The sequence below is a fragment of the Anopheles darlingi genome, chromosome 2 (genome assembly GCF_943734745.1).
Source record: "Anopheles darlingi chromosome 2, idAnoDarlMG_H_01, whole genome shotgun sequence".
In the NCBI taxonomy this organism is placed as follows: domain Eukaryota; kingdom Metazoa; phylum Arthropoda; class Insecta; order Diptera; family Culicidae; genus Anopheles; species Anopheles darlingi.
In genome coordinates this window covers 58,282,783-58,300,282 of record NC_064874.1, presented here as the reverse complement: position 1 = coordinate 58,300,282, position 17,500 = coordinate 58,282,783, and the positions used below count along the sequence as shown (strand labels likewise).

The following is a 17,500-nucleotide window of genomic DNA, read 5'->3' as shown; positions in this document are numbered from 1 at the left end:
GGAGTGAATGATGCTGATGCTTTCAATGCAACGCATTGCAATGGTATGCCGATGTTGCAGGGTTGTCGTCGTCGTCATTGTGGTCTAGCATGACCACAGAACATATAGATTTGCTTCTGGAGCATTTTATTGTTTGGCTGAAAGAGTGTAATAGTTCATGAAAAGCTGCTGCTCGGAGTAATGCTATGAACGCAAAGAAGGTGGCCTTCGCTTTGCTGGTGCGCGTGTGTTTGATGACGCCATTCAGCTCATACAGACCAGCTGTTTTAGTATTTTGTTTGGAATAATAGTTGCGGTAGTTGGTTTTCTCTGTTTCATTCAATTATGTTCTCACATATTTTCTGGGTTTGAAAATTGACAATAATGTTATTAAGTAATCTGAGCATATTCTTAGATTGAAAACAATATGTTCGAACCATGGAAAACTAAAACCAAAATGTGAAGTTTGAAAACTTCACACAAAAGGAATAGAACACATTATTAAGCTGAATCAATTAAATGATTATCAGTGTGACTTTTTTTTACTGTCATTTGAGAAACAGCCACGACTGAGTTGTGAGCACTGTTCGAAAAAGGTATTTTAAAGTTGTGTAAAAATCATGAATGCATATTTCTAGTGCTACGTGAAATGTAGATTATGTTTAGAGTTTTTTTATATCCGTAGGGCCTATCTATTTTCAGTATTTGCCCAGAAAGTTGTATCACTCAAACTATGTGACACATCAAGCAGTTGATTAAAACTTAGGCAATTCATCGGCAGGTGTGAGAAATATTGCACTGTCAAACGTTAAAAAGGCACTAATGCAAACGAAAGATGATTCGCATCGTAGCATAAAAACGCAATGAGCTCACGAGTCTTCTGAAAGGATCTTTTTTGAAAATTGGAAATTTTCGAATTGAACATTTTCCACCTGAATTTGATTCTTTCTTATGATGCTTCAAATAGTAACCTACCAAACCAAAACCGGAAATGCAGAAATCAAAAACAAGAAGGATACAATAAGACGATATTCTCGAGCAAACATACCAAAAAGCTTTGTCATCTATGTAGAATTGTTATTTGGATAATTTAATTACCCTCTGATATTTTCATCGTAAAGGATGCCCATAGAATTTTACAAATACGCGAAAGTTACAGCTGCCAAATTGGCTTAGTATGGAATAGAACGTTTGAAGTTATAATAGCAGAATTAGTAACTAAAAACAAAGAAGTTTTTAATGTGATATCTCAAATTTTGAAGTAAGCGGTTATAAAAGTAATTGTTTCTCTTGATTTTAAATAGAGAAAATGAATGCAATATGCAATGAAACATGAAAATTTTTTATGGCTTATTTTATTCTACATCATAAAAATAGAACATAGAAGTCAGGTGTAGATCAAATAGACCAGGCCTAATGTTGAAAATCTATCCGTAAGCTCACCAAGAAACCAAACGAATGTCAGATACCGGCCCATCGCTGTGATTACACTCCGGGCAATGCTCTCGATAGCATCAGGCCGGCGAGACCACCGGGACAGCGGTCAGGCCTTTGGGTATCGTAAACGGAGATGCATCTTCAATTATCTCGACCAGGGTCACCGGCACAGATCAGACTGGTTACTGGGAGTGCCCCCAGTACGGACCAATACGGACAGCCAGCCAGTGCGGATAGTGCACGCTAAACCATCATCAATTGCGCCAGGGCTCCCGATTTCGCGACGAAGAATTCCCGGGGCGGCTACAGCAGCAACAGCAGCAGCAGAAGTCGCCGACAGGAGGATCGTGGATCGTTCGCGAAGGTCCGCAAGTAATAATTTTCTCTTTCGAACTCGAGCACCAGCGGCCGCCACGGCTACACACACGCCCCTATTACGCATCGTTGTCGGTGATCCCGCGTGCCCCGGAGCTGCCCCAAGAGAAGGCTGATCTCCTCTCTGGTGTTTGAGTAGCGCCTTCATCGAAGCAACACGCGAATCCTTTACAAATCCGTCGACGTCCGCGACGGCGCAAAGGCGCGCCTACTATTAACTCCCGCGCACGTGGCAACCGACTGCAACTGCCAGAGTGCCAGCAGTGCCGACGGGGCCACTCCACCCTGTCGCGCGCTCTCTCTCTCTCTCTCTTTCTCCTTTTCATCCCCTACTCCGGATGCATCAGCCAATCCGCCAAGCTCTCCTGTCAGCGGTGGCAGAAGCGCCCACTGTGTTGCCACTTATGCCGGTAATTTCCCGTCAGAACACACACACACACACACACACACACACACACACAGACACAGCGAGCAGTGAGCAACACATCAAGATGTCTGGAAGGCAAACGTGATGCACTTGGACATTCGGCTCACGAAACTCAAGGACGGACGGACGATTTGATGGCCAGACGGCTACTACTCCTGACTCTCCTCCTCGGGGGGAGGGGGTTTTGCTTCCTACGCCACGGAAGGGGCGAAAAGGGAACGACGGCAACGAAAAGTGTGGCAGAGAGCGCCACCGGAGAGCCAGGCACATCTGGGGGGAGATGCATCCCCCGCAGGAGTTGAAATTAACTCCGTGAAGTGTCAGAAGCGCGTGCCAGGCGGATGGTAATTTTCGGTTCCCGGTTCGTTTTGCACTTCCGTGGCCAATCGGCGCAGCACCCGGGTGCGAACGAGCAAATTAGGCAATTTCAGCGCAAGAAACGCTTTAAGCCCGTGGTGGCTAATTATTGTAATCCCGCGCATTCCCACCTGTGTGTGTGTGTGTCCGTGTGCTTGGGTGTCTTCTTACACGACGGCTATTTGCACACGGACAGTTGCGGTGCGCTCGTTGACAGCTGCTGCTACGTCACAGCACACTGGATGACGGATGACGGTTCAATTTCCACTCGATCTTCTCAATCACTCGATCGCTGGAACACCACCAAACAACGATATCGTTGTCGGTGCTAGTGATGGTGGTGAAGGTGAAGCTGACAATCGACGAAATGAAACGATCAACCCACGCGCATTGACCTATAATCCAAGCGCTTCCGGCTCCGGGAAGAGGCAGGACACTGGCTAGGGTCGCTGCTTTCGGCTTCTTAGCTTGGACTTGGACTTTAGCGGCAATGTTTTGGGGCCGTCGTGCTCGAACAGAGCGGAGGAATGAAGGAGGTAGACGCCCCATAACCATAAAGACGCTTGCTTCGATTTTGAGCCGAGATCTCCTTTGATGCCGTCTTTCTCGCACCACTGTCGAACGGACAAAGTTGGCGGCGTCGGTCGGTCCGCCATTCATGAGCCGACTGCGGGACTACGGATGCTGTGAGTGTGTGTGTGTGTGTGTTCCGCAGAGTGGCACTATTCCGCCACGGCGACGGCGGCCTAGTAGCAGTTTGTAGTTTGCTTTCTTCTGCGACCGAACGCATTGCGAAAGATAAGCAGAAACAAAACAAAAACATGGCTCGGAGCAAAAAGGAGCGAACGAAACCCGCCTTCGGTGTCATTAATGTGGATCACGTTTGGAAACTATTTTATCTGTGCTGCGGTTTGCTGGCGTGAGCCAGGAATTCGCGTGAGCTGAGCAGATGGATGGAAGGATGGATGGATGGATGGGTGGATGGAAGGTGGTGCAGCAAAAGGTATAAAACCTGGGGTTGTTTTTTTTGTTCAATTTTTTTTTGCCAGGGCCAGGGGCCAATGCGCCTGGCCAACATTTCAACCCACCTTTGTGGGGCTATTAAAAGCCTTGAACTCGCTTGTAACACACACTCACACACGGCACACGGCACACTGATATCATTAATGAATCGCTGTCGTTTGCACTAAGGGACCACCACCACCTAATCCCACCGGCCGGAGGTGGACTTGGTGGTGGTCAATATGAAGAAGGGGAGGAGAATGATCCGTCGTGGGCTCCGCAGTCCCGTTTTGGAGCTGGGACCTGGTCTTTGGAGGCATCGCGTGTAGGAGCCCCCAATCTCTGTGTGGATGCTGCGTGCGTGATGCGATAGGGATTAATGGGGTTTGGCCAGTTAGCCAAACTACATCCCCCTGGCGAAGTGGATTATCGTGCAGTGGAACCCTATTTTGGTACCGGGCGGGGGGAGGCCATTTTGCACCAACCCCAAAATGAGGTATCTCGCATAGAGGCAGATAGCGGCCGAGCATAAGCGGACTTCTAGCGAGGAACTTTCACTGGTCAGAGAGCCATTTGAATAGGTGCCAACACTCACGGCACAACACTCGAACGCTTTGCTGCAGTCCACCTGCTGCTAATGTGCTGCGAATGCGGTTACGAAAGAGAAACCCCTTCTGGAGCACGCAATGGTCCTACGAGCGGATCGAGTTACTTATATCTATACTACGCGTACAGTGGAGTTCCTTCATCTCTGCACATAGAGTTGCTTGGATGCATCTGGCGCCAAGTCAAGAGGAAAATGTGGTGACTATCGATCGAATGCTTAGATCGTTTAGACACAATTTACGAAAAAGTTTCATCAGTTTGGGCACCATTTCTTTACGGGCTTCGACGACGAGCCAATCAATTCTTCATCTGTATGCATTCCTTCATCTTCACTTTCAGCTACTTCAAGATTGTCCGAGGATTCTCTTTTGGAGCAGACAGTAGACATGCATACTTTCCATGTTACACATTTTCCTTCACGTCCATGATATTATAACATGCGATGGTCATATTGCGCCAAACCATAAACTTATTGTTTAAGGAGCTAAAGGAACCTAAAAGGGACCATACGACTTAGAGAAGGGCCTAAATTATGCGTTGAGCCACTCTCCATATACTTTCGAAATTCGTGGTCCATATCGGTCCCAAACACGCTACTTTTCGTGCAGGATTCACATAATTCCGGTCAAAACAAGATTATTTAGAACCGTTTAGAACCGTTTTTTTTTCGGTCAAATCATACCCTATGACCTTGGGATCCATTTTGACATTGCAAACATAACCTTCAACCGCAATTAATGTTGGCGGCATCCAACGCGACACATGGTTTGTAAGATTGCAGACTATCATGAAAGTATTCTTATACCTTTTTATTTTCCACGGCATGCTACTTTTAGGATAACATGAAATATATAAAAAATATGTTGAAATTTTGATGGCTGCACGAAACCTTAAAAATGCGTGAGATATGGAAAACGAAAAATCGTTTATGAAAAATGTTTATGTATGTTTGCACACGACATTGTTTTATGGTTGCGCATTTGGTCAACAATGTCTGGAATTTATTTCTGTCGTTATTTTATCATTAATGAAACATTCTTAACAGGCATTCGAAACACAGTTTGACTTGTTCAAATATCAATGCTTAGTGACCAAAAGTTCTGAAGCATGTGAAATCCTCTCCCTATGAGCAGCATACAAATGTTTCGTGCACAGTTCGATTGATAATTGCGATAGAAAGCAGAGTACATTGGAAACGCTTTAGTATGTTTGACCATCAAATTGGAAACATAAACACATTTCATTCGATTCTGTTATCAATTGTAACCCATTTCTAATGGATTTAATGTGGCACTAAGCACACAGCGCTTTACAATGCGAACAACGATGCACTTTTCATATCGTCATTTTCAGTTCTCCGATTGAAAGTGCCTCGCAAGAAAAGAACACATACCGCAACGGAATGTCTGTTTGGTGATACATTTCTGAGCCTTCGCCTCACGATGACTCAATCAATTAGCTCACCTCCGTGACGGTGCCGGGATGGCAGCGAAGCGCATTTGTTCTGCTTTTCAATACCCCTAACACCGGTATGCTAGTTCTGGTGTGTTGTTCTGGTGTTCGAAACACGAGAAGCGAAGCCAACGACGGTGGTACGGAGGTCATTCTGCCACCTAGAATGGGTTCCGAATGTTTACAAACGTCTTGTAGGGTCCAGTCCGTCGTTCCTGGAAGTCGCGGCCACAAATAAATTATCCCTCGAATGCCACACACACACACACACACACACATATGCATCGTTCGGCATCATTAACATACTCCCAATAATTAGAAAAACAAGCAAATATGACCAACTCCCATGAGCTTGCACTCTGGAGCACTCTCTTACTTAGCCTCTAGCTCGGCACCGCGCCGCAACGGGCCGCATAAGCAAATAAATCACCGAAATTAAATAAAGGGGCCACCAAAAATTTGTAAATGGACCCCGGAGGATGCACAGATCGGACGATCGGATGGACGGACGGACGAACGCACGCACGCACGCAAGTGGTTATGCTGCAGAGGGTGCTTATATTCGTCTCCCCTTTCCCTGGATTGCCAGGCAATTGGGACGAACAGAGCTACTCCAATCTCAAGCAGTGTGTGTCCTGCTCCCGAGGAAGATGCTACGAGTCGGTGGAACCTCAAAGCATACCGACCGCGCGCATACCATGTTTGCTCTCTTGTGCATCGCGGGATATTTTCTCCACTTTGATGTACGGTATCGGATGCCACCCAGACAATCCGCCAAGAAGGGACTTGAGACTTGAGAAAAAAATGTCATGCTTCAAAATTCTGACCAATGCGGCGAGCAATACTGATGTAAAATAGAGTTGTATTGGAAATTTATGTTCTTTTCATACATTTCCCAATCATTTTTACTTTATAAGAACATATTGAATTATTAAGATTCAGAAGTTTATGATTAGAAGACACTTTGAACTTTGATATTAACTGATAATTGCAAAGAGTCTTGTGATACATTCGATTAGTTGCAAATATTAATATGTTTGTGGTTTTGATATTCGTTTCGACTACCGTTAGCAAATAAGGTATTTGCAGAGTACTTACTCTGAAATGAGCTACATGGGAAGTTGTATAAGAAAGAGCCTTACAAACGTCTAGAGATGGCGTAAATAACTTACTTTCGTTGCTTAATACTCTTTATACCTAGCACATGTGAGTTGATACAGCTTGATACAGTCTTGACCTTGTATTGTATTACTCGATATAGATAGCTCTTCTGCTAGTTATCGATTTTCGAGGAATTTCACAAAAGAGGCCTTTATAGGTGATACTGTATCTAGAATGTTGCCTACATAGGAATCTTGAATAGTATATAGCAACATTAAAATGCGTTAGTAAATTTCTATTGACCCCAATCGGCTGTCAAATATTACTTCTAATCTTTCAGGGCAAGCCTTATCAAGTAGTGCTCCCCAAAAATCATCGATTTATTACCATTCGGTGCGCTATCAGCAAGGTGATGATAGTCTTAAGGCTGTGTATCCACAAACCATCATCATATGAATCTTATCCAGCTCATATGGTTATCATATGAATCTTATCCAGCTGAGATAAAGTCCTGTAACAACAAACCAATTTATTTGTGCAATGATCAGCTAACTATGTAATATAAAAGCACTAACACTTCAATACAACAACAACTGCACATGAAGGCAGCGTTAGTCTATCTCGTGATACCTCAATTTAAGACTTAGGCATAAAAATTGACAGGAAACTGTCATTCGTATATATCTTTGAGATTATTTTAAAGAAAATTACCGACATATTGGGTTCCATTGCAGGGTTCTTATTCGAGTTTCCAAACACTTTGTGAGACACGTTACGTTCTTTCCTCGTTCCTGTTTAGGCCAATTGTAGAGTTCATGCGTATTGTCTGTTCACTACACTACGAACACTGCGTTAAAGTTATCATTCTAGTAGCAACCAGACACAGCACAGAACCAGATTATGTCTGAAAGTCTTTTTTTATATTCTATGTTTATATCTTTGGAACTTTTCTATCAATTCGTGCTGTCATTGAACCCACAAACAGGACAGATCAAGCTATCAAGCCATCAATCAAGTAACGGACCAAATTGATGTCCCTGACAAATAAAGCTAAACCAAGGAGTTGATTAGGACACTTCCTATTGCAATATCCGATCGGCAAACGTGAAAAAGGATGCCGGAAATCCTGTTTAGCTAGACAGAAAATTCTGCTCCTCGGTCCAGGTATTCGATCCCTTTTAAAATCCAATTCCCTAACGGAACCCAACGATCGTAGCTTGAAATGGATGGAACGCAATAAGTAATGCTATCTCATGGCACGAACTAATCAATCTTGCTGCAACCGCGCTCGCCACAAGCAGCGATGCGCTAGGCAATGCTGCTGCTGCTGCTGCTGCTGCACTTCGTCGGCAAAAGGCGCATATTGCGCTTAATTTGAGACCCCTTTCCTGGTGCCAGTGGAGGCGAGACGACGGTGGTATGTCCGTTTATTAACTCCAGCATAAGTATTCATGTTACCATTATTATATACGCTCCTCGCTCTCTCGCTCTCTCCGTTCCGGTGACCGGCGATGATGATTTGGATGTTTCGAACCACCCCGCTACCCCTTCCCCCATCCCCCTTAAGGGGGTGCGGTAGTGGCGTAATCATTTCATAAAGGTAATACACGAAATGAGATGCTGTGAGCGAGCGACCGGACCGGCATATATGATCACGAGTCCGATCACGGATCCGGTAAGACGAACCGACGAAGCAGCAGAAAGGGAATAAAGGAGCAAAAACCGAACCAACTCCACTCCTTCCCTCCTCTCTGGACCAAAAAAAAAATCCTCCAGAAATGATCACAATAATTACACTGTTGTCTCCTTTTCATTTTGAGCAATTTCCCGGTGTCCCGGGCGCAGATTGACCCGCCACCGGTTGCCGCGCGCGCGTGATGGCGGAGCGTAAATGGGTTCAATTCGGCGAACAAGGCGCCCAGGTACCCAACCGTCCGCTGCCTCTGACTGCCCCCCACTCTGCACCCCTCGGGATATACTTTGTGTCCCCGAAAAACAGCAGCAGCGCCACCGAACCGAACCGGCCCCGAAGTGCATCCCGCAAAAAGGGTATGTTAGACGCGCGTGGCCAGGAGTGAGGAGAGCCACCGATCGGTCGGTCGATCGGTTGGGGTCCAAATTGCACCGTATTAAAAATACTTACCCTGGCCCTGGTCGTCCGCCCGGGTCATCATCCGGGGCGCGTTGCTACAGGTGCCCCCCCACGGGAGTGCACCCGGCGTCGGCGATGCATCGGGGGATCGCGGTAAGGGCGTGAAGATCGGTTCGAAAGTGATGAAAGTCCCAGTGGATACGCTTCCTCCGGGCCCGCGTTCCCGGGAAGGAAGGGCCCCGGGGGGAAGGAGAGTGGCAAGGGATCTGCGGGGGAGCCTGCAGCAAGATTAATGGGGTAGACGCAGTTGTCTGTGCGTCGGTCGGTCGATCGGTCGGTACCTTCACTGGCTCTTGTCACGCTCGTCGTCGTCGTCGTCGTCGTCGTTGTGTGTCGTCTATTCGTGCGATGCGAGGAAAGGAGCAGCAGCAGCAGAAAGGAGCAGAAAGGAGCAGAGGTGCGGCGAGAGATCATGCTGGAGCGACAGATCGCAGCGCAGCGAGAAACGATTATCGTTGCTGCTGCTGCTGCTGCTGCTGCTGCTGCTGTTGGTGTGGTGAAGAGAGAAAGCAAGAGACAACGATCGCGATCACGAGAAGAGGGAGAGAATTTTCGCAAATAAGATGAAGAAACAGAGAATGCAGGAGAGAGAGAGCGAGAAAGAGATAGATAGAGAGAGAGAGAGAGAGAGAGCAAAGTTATGCATAAATTCATGGCAAGAATGGGCGAGGAATGACGTTGTGCGTGTGTGTGAAGGAGGCCGTACAAAGCAGCCGGAGAGCAGCAGCAGCATGCAGAATAGGGTCCCCCTTCCTGCGCCACAAGATCTGCATGCTTCACGGTATGAGTCAATCGCTACAAACGCGACGGACGTACGTACGATCGGAGGTTATTAGCCACACAGCCTCTTAGACTTGACTCGGCTTGATCGACTTTAAAGATCGATCGTTTGTTCGAACAAAATACACACAGAGAGATCTGCAGATCTCGAGATGCAGTGCGGTGCGTGTGTGAGAACCAGGGAAAGAGAGAGCGAGAGAGAGAGAGAGAGACCTCTGGCTTCATTTTCAGTTGACCCCAAAGTTCTATGGCAATGACGACGATTTGGAAAAAAGAACTGTTTTTTTAACGTAAAGTTGTAAAAGAAATACAACTCACAAACTGCTGCGTGGTAGCGCGGTAATTGCACACCGATCGACCGATCAACCGAACCGATCGGATTCAATCTTCTGAATGGACCCCCCGTCCCTGGTGTGCACAATATTTTCCACGCTCCACGCACGCTTTCCGTCGTTCCGCTCCTTCGTTTTGGCCGTTCTCCTAATCGAATATCGAGTGTTTGCTTTCGGGCGCCGGATACTGTCCGTCTCTCCTTCGATCAACGCACCCACTTTGCCCTCCGCTCCACGGTCCGGCGATGACGTCGGACTCCTTCGAGAAGGAATAAATCACAAGCGACGAACCGACGAACTCGAATCTTCCCGTTCCCGGAGAGAGGAGGAGGAGGTTCGTCGCTTAAGTCTTTCGTTTTGCTCTTTTTCTAGACGACGACGACGACCCAAAACTCGCGGTTCTCGGTTCAAGACATTAGACGTTAGAGCTCTTTCTTTCACACACACACATCTCTCTCTCTCTCTCTCTCTCTCTCTCTCTCTCTCTTTCTTATGTTAGTGTGTGTGTGTGTGTGTAAGGTTTGTGCCTTTCATCAGTTCATCCCCCCGTTCGTTCGTTGGCCCTAATACGGCTTATCATCGCGGTGCTGCTCGTCGACGTCGTCGTCGTCGTCTTCGTCGCTGCTCAACACAACTTGGACCGCTTTATGCTGCACTGCTGCTGCTGTTGCTATTGATGATCGCTCACTCTGTCTCTGTCTCTGTCTCTTCCCTTTTTCCCCTGGTGTATCCTGTCCGGAGCGTGTTGTGGTCATCGTCGTCGTTGTCTCACTCACTAAGGGGTTCTTCACGCACACTAGCGCACTCTAGGCGCACACCTCTCGATCCCCCCTTCCCTGCCAGGGTGTGCGTTTGTTTGTGGAGCGAACCACATCATCCCGGAACAGGCGGCGGCGCATGCACGGCCGTGGAAACACCAGGAATGGGAAAAGACGGACACAGAGAGAGAGAGAGAGAGGAAGAGAGAGATGTTGACACACACACACATACACACGCACGGACGGACGGACGGCCGAAGAGAGAGAGAGAGCATGGAGAGCGTACTACCAGCATCGAGCTCCATGCAGGAGCCCAGGAGGAAGACCTCCGGACGGGGACCTGAAGATCATGATCGAACGTAGATTTAAATGTTGTTCCCGGGATCGCGTGTCCGTGTGTGTGTATGTCTGTGCGTCTGTGCAGCTTGGAGCAACAAGACAAGCACTAGAGCGGGGAAACGGGATGCAAGGAGTTCCTCTGATCCCCCGTCCCCGGCCCAAGGGTTTTGCGTTCGCATCTTTCGCTTTGCGGACGCGTCGCGATGGCGTCGATGGCGCTGCTGCCGGGCTAGACTCTTCTGGCATGCTGCTGGCTCCCGGCGCTGGCGCTGGGAAAACAACGACGAACCCGGTGCCAGTGGAAAAGGGACCAAGAGTCGGGGGGAACAGGGCAACGGCATTCACACCAGCAAAGCAGCCGCGGCCATCGTCGTCGTCGTCGTCGTTGTCGTCGTTCGGCTACACTCTCTGGCTCTCCGGAACGCGCAGCGCTGCTAGAGCTGAGGCCACTGAGCTCTGCCTCGCTCTGCGTCGCTCTGCTCTGCGTCGTCGTCGTCGTCGTTGTCTGCGTTGAGCGTGTTTGCGAGCGAAGCGAAGCAAAGTTCATGCTTTCATGTTTCTCCACTTTTTAGGTTCTTTAGTCTTTTAACTATATCGTTGGCGTATTGACGTGTAAGATCCATTCCCCGGCCGCGTTCCGCGCTGCTGCGTTGTTGTGTCGCGTTTGGTTTGGCTTTCTGGTGCTTTTGGACTGGTGGTGGACTGCTGCATTTTGTGTTTTGCGGTTCTTGTGGTTCTTGTGGAGTGCTGTTGTTGTGGTGTGTTTGTTGTTGATTGTTGTTTCCGTGACGTCGTCGTCGTCGTCGTCGTTGTACGTCACGTTGTGTTTTCGCTATTGCTCCCGGGGAGGGCGAAAGGAGAGGATCGAAGTGTTGTTGGTGTGTGATCGTGGCATTGTTGGTGAGGATGATGATGATGAGGATGATGAGTAACCTCTCCTTCTCTCTCTCTCTCTCACATTTACTCTGAAGCTCATCACTTCATTAAGCTTTAAGCAGCTTGCGTTTTGCTGGGTCGTTTGGGACTTTCTTTCCGCTTTTTCGTGCGTATCCCTGTATCCGTGTGTCCGTGTGTGTGTCCGTGTGTGTGTGTGTGTGTCTGTGGACAGGCGAGGACTCAGTGATTTCATGACCGTCCGATGCAGTAGGTCCTGTCCCTGAGCGATCATCGTAAGCCTGCATGGTTGTTTGGTTGTTTGTGTGGAGTCTTTAAAGGGCTGCGCAGCAGGTCGATCGCTCTGCCCTTCTGCCCTTCGGCCACCGGGCTCTGGCCTTGTCACTGTTGATTGTGATCATCGGGGCAGCAGAAGGATGGTGGATCACCTTTCGATACTCGAACTCGAGCGCATTAAACGCATAATGTATGCGCTGACTGGTTCGACGAGCGACGAAAATGCAAAAAAAGAAAAGAAACCAACGGGAGGATAGAACTCGCGTACAAAACATTTTGCAAAAACTTCGCTCCCTCTCTCTCTCACTCTTTCACACGCTCTCACTCTCACCCTTATCTCACCTGCCGTGGGCAGGTTCCCTTCATCTCTTTGTCCTCTTTGTGGTGGTCCGTCCATTCGCTCGCTCTCTCTCTCCCTCTCTCTCTCTCTCTCTCTCTCTTTCTTTCTCTCTGTCCCGTTTTATTGCTGGTGCTCCGGCTGCTCCAGGGGGCCATCCGCAGCCACCCCAAAAGGGGGAAGGGGTCCCGTTTCAGCGCCTGCTCAGCTCAGTGCGCGCTAGTGCGCTTGTTTCATGATGTATAACACTTATGCAAAGCAGTTAATACTCTTGTGCAAAAATAAATATAAAATGAGAGATGCAAAAGCGGAACAAAAAGGCAAAGGGGAAAAGCAGGCGACGCGACGAAGGACGCGATGGCGACCGACCGACCGAAGCGGGTGCTCGGTGGAAACGGTGGAGAAGAGAATTCAATAAAAATAAAGTGACCATCTGCATGGGAACACAATTTCTACCAGCTCATACCCCAGCCCTCCACCAGCTCGTGAGGTCCATGAGGGGCGCGCGCGCGCGAGCGCGTACGCCCAAATACACGATCGTTCGGGCTCAGGGCGCAGTCCCCTGTTGGAAGAACCCGAATATATGTGGTCCAGGAACAGCAGCAGCAGCAGTAGCAATCGCCACAACATCGGCCGGGCATATACGCGATCGCGAAACGCACGCCCACATGCACACAGCGAGATCTCACCGACCGACGGTCGAGAATGGTGATCGCGGAGAGCTTGTTTCGAGCCCTCAGTGTCCCAAACCACCACCACCACCACCTTCGCGAACAAGCCTCAACCGCCACCGAGCGGGATCGGGATCGGGTCCGTTTGTGTTGATTTCGGCTTGTCTCGGTTCCAGGTGCTGGCCAGAAGAGGAGGAGGAGGAGGAGGAGGAGGAGGAGGAGCAGGAGAAGAGGGAGCCGAGGAAGGGGGTGAAGACGGCCGGTTTGCTGATTCACATTTTAACCGTTCCATTTTAACGGCCCCTTTCGCGAAGACTTGCGAAAGATGCCGCTGCTGCTGCTGCTGCTGCTTCGCGGTCCTCGTGGCCAACAAGAAACTGGTACATTGTGACATGGGAGAACGAGTGAGAGAAAGAGAGAAGGCCATAAAGATGTGTGTGGTGGATGGGCCACACCGGGAGGACAGCCCGCAGCATTCGGTTTCGCGTCGCGTTCGCCGCGCGATCGAGTCCCAGAGCCGGCAGAGATGAAATGGCAGGAGTGAGCAGCAGCAGCAGCAGCAGCAGCAGCAAAAAACGCGATGAGCAGCGAGAGCGCAGCAGTCAGCGCAGTGAGATGGTGAAAGAATGAAAATATGAAAGCCAACAGCAGGAGCAGGAGCAAGGAAGATAGAAACCGCCGCTTCCAGCCTTCGCCTTCTTCGCGTTTCGTCGCCACTTCCTTTGCTAAACCTACCTGGGACCACAGCACTCTGTGGGCGCGCGCGCCCGCGATCGCTGGAATGAGCTGGCCTCGCTGGCTGTCTGGCTGGCTGGCTGGCTGGCTGGCGCGAGATTGCTTTCTGGCGATTTTAATTTATGTAAATACCCGCTGATATATATAATTCAATTAGTTGACCGAACGGGAAATGTGGCTGTAGCTGTTGTTGTGCAGCTTCGGTGCTCAGGGGGCAGCAGAGAGTGTGTGACAGAAGTCGGATCCGGGCATCAACCGGAATGTTGTTGCGGATTTTTTGTTTCAAAATTTTCAAACAAAAAATCGAGAAAGGAAATGCTGCTGCAGCTTTTCCCTAGCACTCGTGTGTACTCTACTCCCCGGGTGCAAGGAATGGCAGCGATCCTAGGATTGAGCTTAGGGTTGCTTTGATCCCGAACCGGGAGCATCTGGAGCCGTTTAGGATAACATTTCGTCGGCAGGGCCAGGGATTGTTTGCTTTCATCATTAGAAAACTTTCATTCGGCGTACGAAATTTCATTTCAGTCGCGCCTGGCCATGATAGCAAACCATGCTTTGCAACTCTCAAGCCAACATGCCCACAACGCATTAAGTCGGAAGCCTATATGGATGACGCATGCGTCCCGGAGTTTGACTATCCTTTCAAAGAAAGCATTCTTTCAGTTGAACCGTGCACAGCCTCAATAGCAACCTTATTTACTTTGCCTTTTTTTTTTATTCATAGTTTTTCACTTCTTAACTTAAGTTCTTAACTGCTAACTGCTAATCCTTTGGCTTTGCTAAACGAAAAGTGTGTGGCTTAGTAGGCTCAGTGCAGTATAGGCTTCGACTAGGGATCGATTGTTTATTGCTAATCACGACGGTCCGCGGTCAAAGGTTGCTCGCGTGAAATGCAAAGTTCGCCCGTGTGCTCGCGTAGCGAGGGACGAATTGAAGTGAGGTGAGAACTGTCAAAGTGAGTCAGGGTTCCTTTGTTTGCCAAAGCTTCAAACTTGTTGTGTGATTTCGTGCGATAATCCACGATTAACCATAGGAGGATTGGTTTTTCTTTTAAGTAATTGCACTTTTAAGCACTTTATCCGCAATTTGATCCCTTAAAGTCTAAAGCAAAAAGCCCTCCCGGTACAGGCGCACTGGTGGTGCTACGGCGGATACGCTACCTCCTAAGGGCGGGGGGGGCTCCATAACGGTGCCTAGAAAGCACAAGGGGGAGCACAAGACACGAGCTCATCAGCGCATCCCCAACTGTGGTGCGCCGCCATCAGCCAGCAGCAACCAAAGAGCGAGCGCGGATCCCGGGTCCAGCTTAACCTCAATATTTGGTAGCTTCCTCCCTCGGCCGGTGGGGGGCTTCTTGCGTGCTCTCATCGCTGCTGCTGGTGCGGCACATCGATAAAAGATTGATCAACTTCTGTGTGTCGCACTAAAACGGATCTCTCTCTCTCTCTCTCTCTCTCTCTCTCTCTCTCTCTCTCTCTCTTTCTCTTTCTCTCTCTTTCTTTCTCTCTCTCTCTCTCTCTCTCTCTCTCTCTCTCTCTCTCTCTCTCTCTCTCTCTCTCTCTCTCGCTCTCTGTCTATCTCTCGGTCGCTTGATTAAACAATAATAATTACCTCTAATGTTTTTATTTCCTCCTCCACCTCCTGCTTCGCATCCTTTTCTCTTTCCTCCTCCTCCCTTCTTCCTTCGTTCCCTGGGTTCTGTTTTCGCCTACACCCTCGTCCCCGCACACACATAGGCATCCGTGCAGACAACTGCACACTTACACCAGCAGCCACAGCAACAGCAGCAGCACACACTTCCTTTCTCTTTTAAGAGTCGTCTCAGGAGGCGCGCGCGCGCGTCCGCTTTTGCTTTCCAGCAGCGCGCACTTCATCCAGAGGCCCACCACCAGGGGGCTCTCAACTGCGGGCGTTACGACCTTACGAAGGAAATTAATATTCATTCCTATCCCTGTTTTGCCTCTGTGCGCGCGCTCTCCGCACGCTGCGTGTTGCTTTTTCGCCTGCGTTTTGTGGCCATCTTCTTCTCGCTCTTCCGCTGCCGCCAATCGGTGGTCAGGAGACGCGCAAGAGGGTGAGCGGAGGGGGATGCTGGCCACCCCTCCCCTTCTTCTATTCCCTGTACGTGGCGCAGCAGCAGCCGCAGCAGCAGAGTGTGCCGATGTCCGGTTCGATAAAACGGCCGATCGGTAGGAGAAGGAAGAAGGACTGGTCCCGATCTGTGCCAGAAAGAAAGAGAGAGAGAGAGAGAGAGGATGCCAGGGAGGGAGGGAAAGGGAACCGCTCTTGGCTAGAAGTGAACCCGTGCGGGGCGAGAGCAAATAAAACTTGGAAAGCAATAAAATATGCCAGCAGCAGCGCTTGATTGAAGCCGTTTTTTATCTGCATTTGAGATACGACCAAGGAAGCGAGCGGGAGAGAGAGAGCGGTCGAGAGAGAGAAAGACCAAGCTAAAAAAGGGGAGCTGCTGCCTGGTCATCATGCCCGGTACCGGTCGATCGGTTGATCGGAACTGTAACACACACACACACACACAAACACCGAGGAGCGCGCGCGCGCACGCTCAAAGAGTAGTTAAATCAATCGAAATCCGATTTCTAGCTCGAGCTCCGGAGCCTTCTAGCAAAACACAGCAAAAGGGGCGAACTGTAACGAACTAAACGCCCTAAACTCCGCAATGATGGCGCTTTATGTGGTGCCCTGTTACTCGAAAACACACCGTTCACCCTTTGGTACCGGCATTGCTGGTCGACAAGAAGAGTTTACGTTTTATGACGATTCTCTTGATTGAGCGAACCCCTCGTGATTAGTGGCCAACAAGAGGCAGTGAGAGAAAGAGGAAAGGGGAAAAGGAGAACTGTGGATTCGGAATTGGGTTTATGTCCCTATCGGTGTTCCGCCCCTCCCTTGTGCACCGCACGACCATCCGAGGCTAGATCTCTCTAGGACGGTCGCCTATATGACGATTGAGATTGAGATGGCACCAGCGATTGCACCAGTGTCCGTCCGTCCCGGGAGTGTCAGACCGAGTCCCGGACCGGAAGTGACCGGACACTCCTGAGACTCCTGAGACTGAGTGTTGTTGTTGTTGTTGTTGGTAACAATAATTACAGAAAGATGCTGGCCCTTGTCTCCGCCGGCCATACAAATCCTCCTCTGCCTCTTGAAGTGGAGTGGAACAAAGGGCTTAAGCACTTAGCAGTCTCGGATGGATTTACCGACGTGACCGCGACGGTCAGACTCCTCTATACGGGGGGGCGCCACAGCAGAAGCTGCACCTCGGAAGTGACCGCCGCACGAACAGCGCGGCACAACAGAAAACCGAGAAAAACAGCAGGAACCCACTACTTGAGACAGAACGCAACAAATCCGACATCCGATCGACCACGACGAAGTCGACAACGACGGAGACGACGACGACGAGTCATCGTTTGGGAACTCGTTCGTGGCGCTAATGGTTTTACTTTCTCGTACAGTTCGTTCGTTCGCT

At 49.3% G+C, this 17,500-nt stretch overlaps 1 protein-coding gene across 3 annotated transcripts in view; it reads left to right on the top strand.

The window, feature by feature from the left end:
• Positions 1 to 17,500, top strand: part of LOC125949934 (protein limb expression 1 homolog) — a 53,108-nt gene that overhangs the window by 31,394 nt on the left and 4,214 nt on the right. The window contains exon 1 of one of the 3 annotated variants that reach the window (XM_049677437.1): positions 11,867 to 11,997. The exons of 1 other annotated variant lie outside the window; for it this stretch is intronic. The gene's annotated coding sequence lies outside the window, so the exon portion shown is untranslated. Of the gene's footprint in view, positions 1 to 11,866; positions 11,998 to 17,500 lie in introns of those variants that run through there. One more of the 3 variants, XM_049677436.1, reaches the window with a different exon arrangement.